The sequence below is a fragment of the Osmia bicornis genome, chromosome 9, assembly GCF_907164935.1.
Source record: "Osmia bicornis bicornis chromosome 9, iOsmBic2.1, whole genome shotgun sequence".
Taxonomy (NCBI): domain Eukaryota; kingdom Metazoa; phylum Arthropoda; class Insecta; order Hymenoptera; family Megachilidae; genus Osmia; species Osmia bicornis.
In genome coordinates, this window is record NC_060224.1 from 8,304,637 (window position 1) to 8,313,723 (window position 9,087).

The window sequence follows — 9,087 nt, forward strand, 5'->3', positions numbered from 1 at the left end:
GGTTCGGCCCGCGCTAAAGGCGCGCTCTGATTGGTCAGTGTTTTTCGTTAATAACTCGAAAACGAGGCCTTAACTAACATTTTGGCAAAGGAAAAGTTGTTGACGTTCGGTCGTCGGTGCTGAGCGGATTGCAGGTTTCTGGCGCTTTTTACTCGAATTTTTAAACGTTAATAATTGGAAAACAAAGCCGTAAACGCTATTTCGTTATTATTGATTTTCGTCTTATTTTGATCCCTAGAATCACCCCTTAAAATATTGCCCACCTGTTGTCGAACACCCTGTATATCGTGATACTCTACATTTATATTTGGATTAAATCTGGGCTCCGATTTAGTATATACATATATAGTCGGATAGCTTGGAGAATGAGGATCACAAATATGGTGATTCCAGGTGTCTAAGTCTTAAGGGGGCTGAGATATAGGGGTTGAAAGTTGCGATGAATTTGAATTTCACTTGGACGTACGAATATACATCCGCGGCTGTGTGTTCGTCCGCAAGTGACCATCGCTTTTCTACTATTTCTGGCCTGGCTACCGACCATATAACGAGTGACAATTTATAATATAAATTGTCCCACTCATTTGTTTTTTCTCGGGCCCTTTAATTCTCGGACCTCTTTCTCTTTCGCTATTTGTCCTTTTCTACGTTCGCCAGCATTCAAGAACTCGCTCGAGCTGTGTCGTTCTGCCAGCGTCACACACTTTCAGGAGAATCGGGAAAATTCAGTATAATAACACATTCTATGCTGAAAGAATATACTAACTTATCAGTCTAAGTACTGTAAATTGTTAGGAAACCGTCTCATGTGGAAGAAATACATCGTAGAAAGGAAATAGATGAACAGCGATCACCTTTATTATACTGTTGCGACGGCGAGAAGTTCCCGCTCTTTCGACACATCGACCACTTTTTGATGTATCGAAAGAGCCGTCGACTGCCCCGTCCGAGGCTGTCGACGGATCATGACAGGAAGCTATTCCTTGTTTCGAGCGGAAACACGTCACCGGATGTTTGAGGTCTCTTAGACAACCGCACGTCTTTCGAATATCAGAATGTTTCGGAAAGCCGACGTGTACAGGCCTATTGTGTAAAATTTCTGTGTACTTGAAATATAAAGGGGAAACTTCCGAAAGGCCCCATCATCCCAGGACAACCAAGCTTCGGATTTATAGTAATTGAGGGACGAGAAATCGAATGAGACCATTTTCAGAACTGGCAAATAAACCGTTCTCGAGATATACAGGGTATTTTAAAAGTGCGGAAACCCCCTATTACCTCGATAAGAACGCATTTTTACGGAAAATGACTAACCTAACCTAGGTTAGGATTAGGGTTAGAGTTAGGGTTAGTCATTTTGTGTGGAAATGCATTCTTATCAAGATAATAGGGGGTTTCCGCACTTTCAGAATACCCAGTATATCTCGAGAACGGTTTATTTGCCAGTTCTGAAAATGGTCTCATTCGATTTCTCGTCCCTCAATTACTATAAATCCGAAGCTTGGTTGTCCTGGGGTGATGGGGCCTTTCGGAAGTATACCCCACGATCTGTACAGGAGACTGTTCAAATTCTGATTGCTTAAGAAAAGCTGTCCGAAAATAAATCTATCGCCAGATTTATTAAAATTTTTTTAGACAGATAAGTTAGTATATTCTTTCAGCATAGAATGTGTTATTATGCTGGATTTTGGCGAATGCTGGCGAACGTAGAAAGACAAATAGCAAAAGAGAAAGAGGTCCGAGAATTAAAGGGCCCAAGAAAAAACATTTGAGTGAGACAATATTAATTCAACAATAACTTTTTTATTTTTCATTTTTGCTAAATAAAGCTTTTACCAATGTAATTGTAAGGTTCTTCTGATTAAAATAAGACCAAACACCATATAATTTGCATTATTTATCCGACTTCGAAAAGGAAGAGGATACTCAATTCGATCAGTATATTTTTATTTTTTTATTTTTCCTGGCTTTGTTCACCGATTACTCCGAGAAGAATGGACCAATCGGAATGAAATCTTTTACGTCTTGTAGGATATGTCTTCCGATTGGTCCCGTTATAAAAACATTTCGCATTTTTTTATTCCGAACGGTTTTCATTATTACAAAATTCGTTCTGGTTCAAGGAATGCACCGATTGCGATGAAAGTTTTCACATTTCGTAGATCATTCCACGATGATTCCATTTCCCAAAATTTATGTAACTTCTTATTGTTAATAACTATTGTTATTATAATAAAAAGCCTATTCTTTAGGGTTACCCTCCAAGGAATATACCGATCGCGATTTTTCAAAGTTGTCCCTGCAAGTAAACTTCGTCAGTTTCTTTACCAATTGGTTGCTAATGCGGTATCCTTCAAATGCTGCTCGTTCCACTAAAAAGTGTGAAATAAAATAATTTTTAACAAAAAAAATCCGACTTCGAAATGCACTAAAAAGTATAAAATAATTTCTATTTCATTTATATCTGTATTCCACAGCTATTAATACAATCTACTTAATCGTTAAGTAGGATACTAAATATATTTCAACCTTTTCGGAGGCGGCGCAAAATTAAACATATAATTTTTTCTTTGAAAAATAATAGGAATTTCATTATATCGTGTATCTTTACCATATCATCATCGCTTATCAATTATCGTACGTAATATATTTATGTCCACCATTTATATGATCGCAAATTAAGAAGCAAGCTGTAAAGGGGAATCTCACACGTTATTAAAATCTCCCTAGACCTAGTGAGCTGCGCAAGTTAAGTATGGTCTCTCGTGAAATGCAGTATACATGCATGTATACTCATTGTCAGTCCCATCGAAGTTGGCGCACTAACACATTCACGCCGATAGGTGAGGTGCATCGTCTCACCGACGCGGCGTAAATGTGTTTGTGCGCCAACTTCACTGCGACAACTTCGATGGGACTCTCGTCAGTGTAAGTACATACATCAGAAGTGCTACCAACTTCTGATACAATCGCTACAATTACGAATGTTTTCTGCCGTATCTATAACGTTTCGAATATGTTTTCTTACGACTTATTAATTACCAAGTTTGCCATACCGCAATCAAATCGTTATTGGCAGGATCGTATAGTCAGGTAATTTTAATTTTGCGCCACCTCCGAAAAGGTTGAAATATATTTAGTATCCTATTTAACGATCAAGTAGATTGTATTAATAGCTGTTGAATACAGATATAAATGAAATAGAAATTATTTTATACTTTTTAGTGCATTTCGAAGTCGGATTTTTTTTTTGTTAAAAATTATTTTATTTTTACTTATTTAGATATAAATAAGTAAATAAAAATTATAATTCAAATTATACCATGTTTGATCTTGTTTTAATCGAAAAATTTCACAAATACACTAGTAAAAGTTTCATTGGAAAAAAAATTAGTCATTCGTCATTACAAAGCAAGGAAGCGAAAATGCAGAATAATTACGCAAAATAAGATAAGTTTTTAATAAGGTTAACAGTTGATACTGTATTATAACAATTACTAAATTATATTTTTATTTGTTTCCTATATTATAGAAAGGTAAAATATTCAGCATCGTATAAGCGTGGACCAGCTGCAACAGTTGCCGGAAACCTAATGAAATATGTAGTACAAATTAACTACAAAATCAAACTGTACTTTTCTGTCTTTCATTTTAATGACTATTCACAGAATAAAATGATAATAGTTGTAACGAATAAAAAATAAAACTAACAAACCGTAAAAGATTAAAATTTCTTTATATCCTTACTTTCTATCCTAACCAATTTTCCTCGTATGTCTTCGCATTTACGTATTGTAATAGATAGAATAACAGTAACATCTAATTGAAGAAATCACTTCTGTATCACGTACTTTTATCATACATATATATGTACGTACTATGCACCGAAGACAAGATGACCCGTGAGAAGGCCGTAAATCTGATTGGTCAGAATGGAAGGAAGACACCTCATTTCACACGAATTTTTGGTTCTAGCGAGCTATTGGCTAAAACGATCACGCACACTAATTCAGACCGTGCGAAGAAGTTTTTATAAAATTTATGACCAGCTGTTATATGTTCATAAAAAACGATGAAACCTTTCCTTCGAAAGTTTTCTTCTATCTATGATAGTTTCCGAGATAGCCTATTGTAGCCGAAACTTTAGGGGGCCGTTCCACCCTCTAAATATGAAAACGGGCAAAAATAAAAAAATACGTATACCTTATTTTTCGGTCCTTTAAAACATATCCAAAAATCAAAACAATCGGAGGCGGACACCTAAAAACCCTTCCTTGTGAGTAAGATAGTTCGAGGCGAGCATTGGTGTGGACATACAATGGATCCGAAAAGTAGTGGCATATGCTTTAAAACAGAATAATTTTTTCGAAATCGAACTAAACCACTTGAGTTTTTTTTTAAGTACGAAATGATATATTAAATATATTAAATAAAGTACGAAATGATTAACGATATTGAGATACCTATTCATTTGGTACAGTGTCAAATCAACACATTCTTCCTAACAACTCAATCAAACTCACTGACGTGGTTACTTACAGTTGCATCGCCCCATGAGTGGTAAATATCTACTACGTTCACGTATATCCCATACAGAAATGCGATGGCCATATACGTCATTGATATCTTCCTTTGCAGTTCTTCTGCCGCATTTCGTGGCACCCATATTCCTGTGTACTTTGTTAGATATGTCGCAAAAGCGATGGAAAAATCCGTGTACAATCCGATATCCATGGTGCTTGTCGATGAACTAACTCGTTTGCTTTTGACGTACAATGTAGCCCTTGCAACAACATCAAAGACGTCACAAAGATATTGAGTGACATGACATCACTGTGATTAACAAGGCACGTTCATAATTTAGTACAAAGATTTCTCCCTTCTCATGCGCACCCTCAGTCATAAAACATGGGGTTGCGTTCATAGGAACGATGATAGATAGATCGAACCATGAATTATTCTTCGAATGTAGACTACTATTAAAGGTAATTATGCAATTAAGTTTGTGACGATTTCGTCCCCGCCGGTGTGTGCCGACTCATTGTCAGTCGGTTGGTTGGGGGTCTCGAGAATGAGTAAGGCGAGTGTAAAAATCGATAACTCGTTGAGTACTAAATGAAATTATTTGAATACATAATGCTAGTCCAATGTGTGTTTTGGTAATTATTGATTGTGAAATTAGGTTACACCTCACCGATTTTGATGAAATTTAAATATATTGTAAAACTCAACATTTTGAACAACTTTTTCCTATACATATAACCGCCGCTCGGCCTTAGTTTTCGAGATATTTTCGAAAAACTGTTGAAACTAACACATTGAATTCTGGCCATCCGTATGTGTCCGTGACAACGTACGCATTAGTATGGGATCGCCGCTTTTCTACTGTTTTTGCAGGCAGCAGCACGGTGACCGACATCAATATATATGTAAAGAGAACATACTCTCTTTAAATTTAGCGCGCTTAGCATACTACGCGCGCATTTCTATGACACCTGCTAGATACCTCGTCAAGGATTGAAGGAATCGACAGCGAGGTAGTGAAAGAGAGAGATAGATAGAAGAATCATAGGAGAGAACACGTGCTAAGAAAATATTTAAAAACAGAGTTGTGAAGGAGAGACGAATAATTGACCTTAATTGTCGTTTCTCTCATTTACAGGTAACTTGTAAATTTTGTATATACTGTAAATAGTAACATCAGTTATAATATAAAACTACTCTCATTTACAGAGAAACAAATTTGGTTTAGTTTTTCGAACAATCCCAAACCCCACCGACAGAAGTAGATATTATATACATATATTACGGGTGGGCTTAAAAATTAAATTTAACTAATTTTCATGATTTTGAATCTCAGTATGTGTGTCTGGTTGCCGTTAGGCAACCTAACTTAATTCACTGATTAGGTAGAGTAGATTGGGTTAGGTTAGGCTGTATTAAATTCCCAGGTGCCATCATAGCTATGATACATTGAAATCATGAATGCAGAAGTACACAAGGTATATATTGGTCATTTACTAATTCTAGTAAAATCCCTACTGTTATCAAAGAAGTATTGACCTTTTTTTGTGTACACTGAGTTGCATTGAACTTGTCGCAGTGAAGTTGGCTACAAATCGGCTCACCTACACTGGACCAGTGTAAAATAAAAATTGTCGAAATTCTGTCGCTTTCCACCTTTTCACTTCATATAGAGAACGAGGTTTTCTATTAAATTCTACGGGAATACATTTCCGGAGTTCAGTCAAGGTGTCAGATATGTTTGATACATTGGCATTGGATATTTTGGTTGAAGGTTTGCTAAACATCACAAATTAACTAGCAATTTCTTTGTTACACCCAGACAAACAAGGTGCATGTAATCTAACGGAAAGCTATCTATCATGTCGATCCCCGGAATATGTTCCAAAATTGATGAACCCGTATGATGGTCTTCTTGCAATTTCAATCTAAACTCAGAGTCGAACGAATGTTCGTCACATCAGGGAAACATATTCTATTTTCTATGAATTCTCCTTCACTTGGTGCAAGAAAAATAGACTGTATGCCCTTTCACGAATTTAATTGAGGCTTTAGCAGGGGCATCACATATGAAAGATTTAATTTTTAAACGATGTAATTTTCCATTTATTAAAAATCCGTTATTAATGACATCTATTGCCTCCTGTACAAAATCATTTAAAAAACTATTTATATCTTTGGGTTTCTCATAACCATGATAAATACCAACCATATCTACTACATTTTTATGCCCTGCAACGCTACATAAAATCGGATAAACTTAGCTACTTGAACTTTTACATAATGGCAATCCGTCAATATTAATATTAATTTGAATTATATTGTTAATAATAGAAGACGTATCTATGGTTCTCACGAAATTTAAAATACTACTTTTTAATCCGAAATGGTAATACGTATTTATTTTTCTTGTTGTTTTTAATAGTGTCCTGGCATCTGAAGGTAAATTTTGTGGAACTGGTTTCTTTAAAATGGAAAGTAAATCATTTAGAATGAGAAATGTTATACTGTAAAATCCACCCCACTAACGAATTTTGAAAACTATCATCTAATGTTTCTTCTAAGGCAAGTGTATTATAGGTATTAAACGTGGTACTTTCTTCGGAGCAGATCGTTTGTTCGAAAATTTTGTTTTGAAAATCAGTAGGACAATCAACAGACGCAAAATCATTTTCGGAAGAAGAGTTGTCTACAAAATTATGTGTATCCTGATTTACTAAGCTTACTATGGATGCCGTAGAGGTTTCCTGATGTGAACGACTATACAGGGTGTTCGACAACAGGTGGGCAAAATTTTAAGGAATGATTCTAGGGATCAAAATAAGGCGAAAATCAAGAATAACGAAATAGCGTTTGCGGCTTTGTTTTCCAGTAAAAAAAAGCGCCTGAAGCCTGCAAACCGCCCAGCACCGATGACTGAACGTCAGATCAGCAGGGGAAGGTACAGTCATAACTAAGAATCGTTGAATAGTAGAAACTTACCTCGTGCTATTCTGTTTCTCGGTACTGCAGCATTCGACTTCGATTCTTGGTTATGACTGTACCGACCCCTGCTGACCTGACGTTCAGTCGTCGGTGCTGGGCGGATTGCAAGTTTTAGGCGCTTTTTACTCGAATTTTTTAACGTTAATTACTGGAAAACAAAGCTGCAAACGCTATTTCATTATTCTTGATTTTCGTCTTATTTTGATGTCTAGAATCACCCCTTAAAATTTTGCCCACCTGTTGTCGAACACCCTGTATGTATAAAACGAGCAGAGCTCTGTTTGCACGCATGTAATACAGGGTGATTCTCTCGCAACGCAACACAAAAGCCGTGCCGCACAATGGAACCCCTGCTGTTCCGTTTCTTGTCTTCGTCTCAGCTATAAACACACACAAAGCAGTTTTGGGTCCGGCGATATGGCCCCTGGGTCTTTTTACCCGCAAACACAGCAGGGTTCCATTGTGCGGGGCGGTTATTGTGTTGCGCGCCGAGAGAATCACACTGTATTTATTGAGTTTAAATTTACCTAACATTCTTAAGTTGATATAAACTAATTAAGCAAGAGATTGAAAGAAAGATGTTAACAATGTCGAAACTACAAAGTGCCGATGATATTTTTGTATATTACCTCTTGTATATTTCAATTAGAATTATGTACTAAGGCAATTAGGACTGTTGGAGGGTCCTTGCAATCAGTTTTTTCGATCATGTTTTTATTCCTACAGTGAAGTAGTTCTAACAGTATATATGATGACTGGTACATTTATAAATACACTTAGCATTCGTTCCATTGAAATTCGTTCCATTTAACAATGTGTTCGAATAATTAATACATTCGTTTCGTACCCTGTAAAGATGCCATAAAGACATGAATTTCAGATGTCTTTACAACGTTCGTTTCGTACCCTGTAAAGGTGCCTTAAAGACATGAATTTCAGATATTTTTACAACATTCGGGACAAAACATCGTAAAGATGTCGAGGTAAGGTCGTAAGGCGTTCAGACCTAAAATGGTCGTAAAATGGATGTCTTTAAAATATCGTGTGCTATCTGGGGTATTATCGACGAATGTGGCAAAATATCAGCCGTTACATTAAATAACGTAGGCCAGTCCTTACTTCGTTAGGTTGAACCATACCTGTAAATAAACGCTAATGTCAGTACAAATTTTAGAATTATTTAAATTGAAATATCTCCTAAACCACCAGCTTTTCGACATACATAGGTCAGTACTTTTTTATAAAGAATGTCTAGCTGCATCGTTTGATGTATAAAAAAGTACCTCATTCCATTTAAAAAAACAAAGTTGACCTTCATATATCCTTGACGCGTCTACGTACGAAAAAACTAATAACACCAGAACATGCCCCACTCGATACCATTCAAGTTCCCTATGAAACATTTTTCACTACGTGCCACAATACCAAGAAAATCAAGATGTCAAAATCGGCTGAGACACCCTGTATAAAGGTCGAAGCTAATTAATGGAAGGTTTCATCAATTACGTCAGTCCTGTAGGATGTGGAATTCGCGTGATTCTCTAAAGCCTCGTACTGACCTATGCATTCGTGCACCGA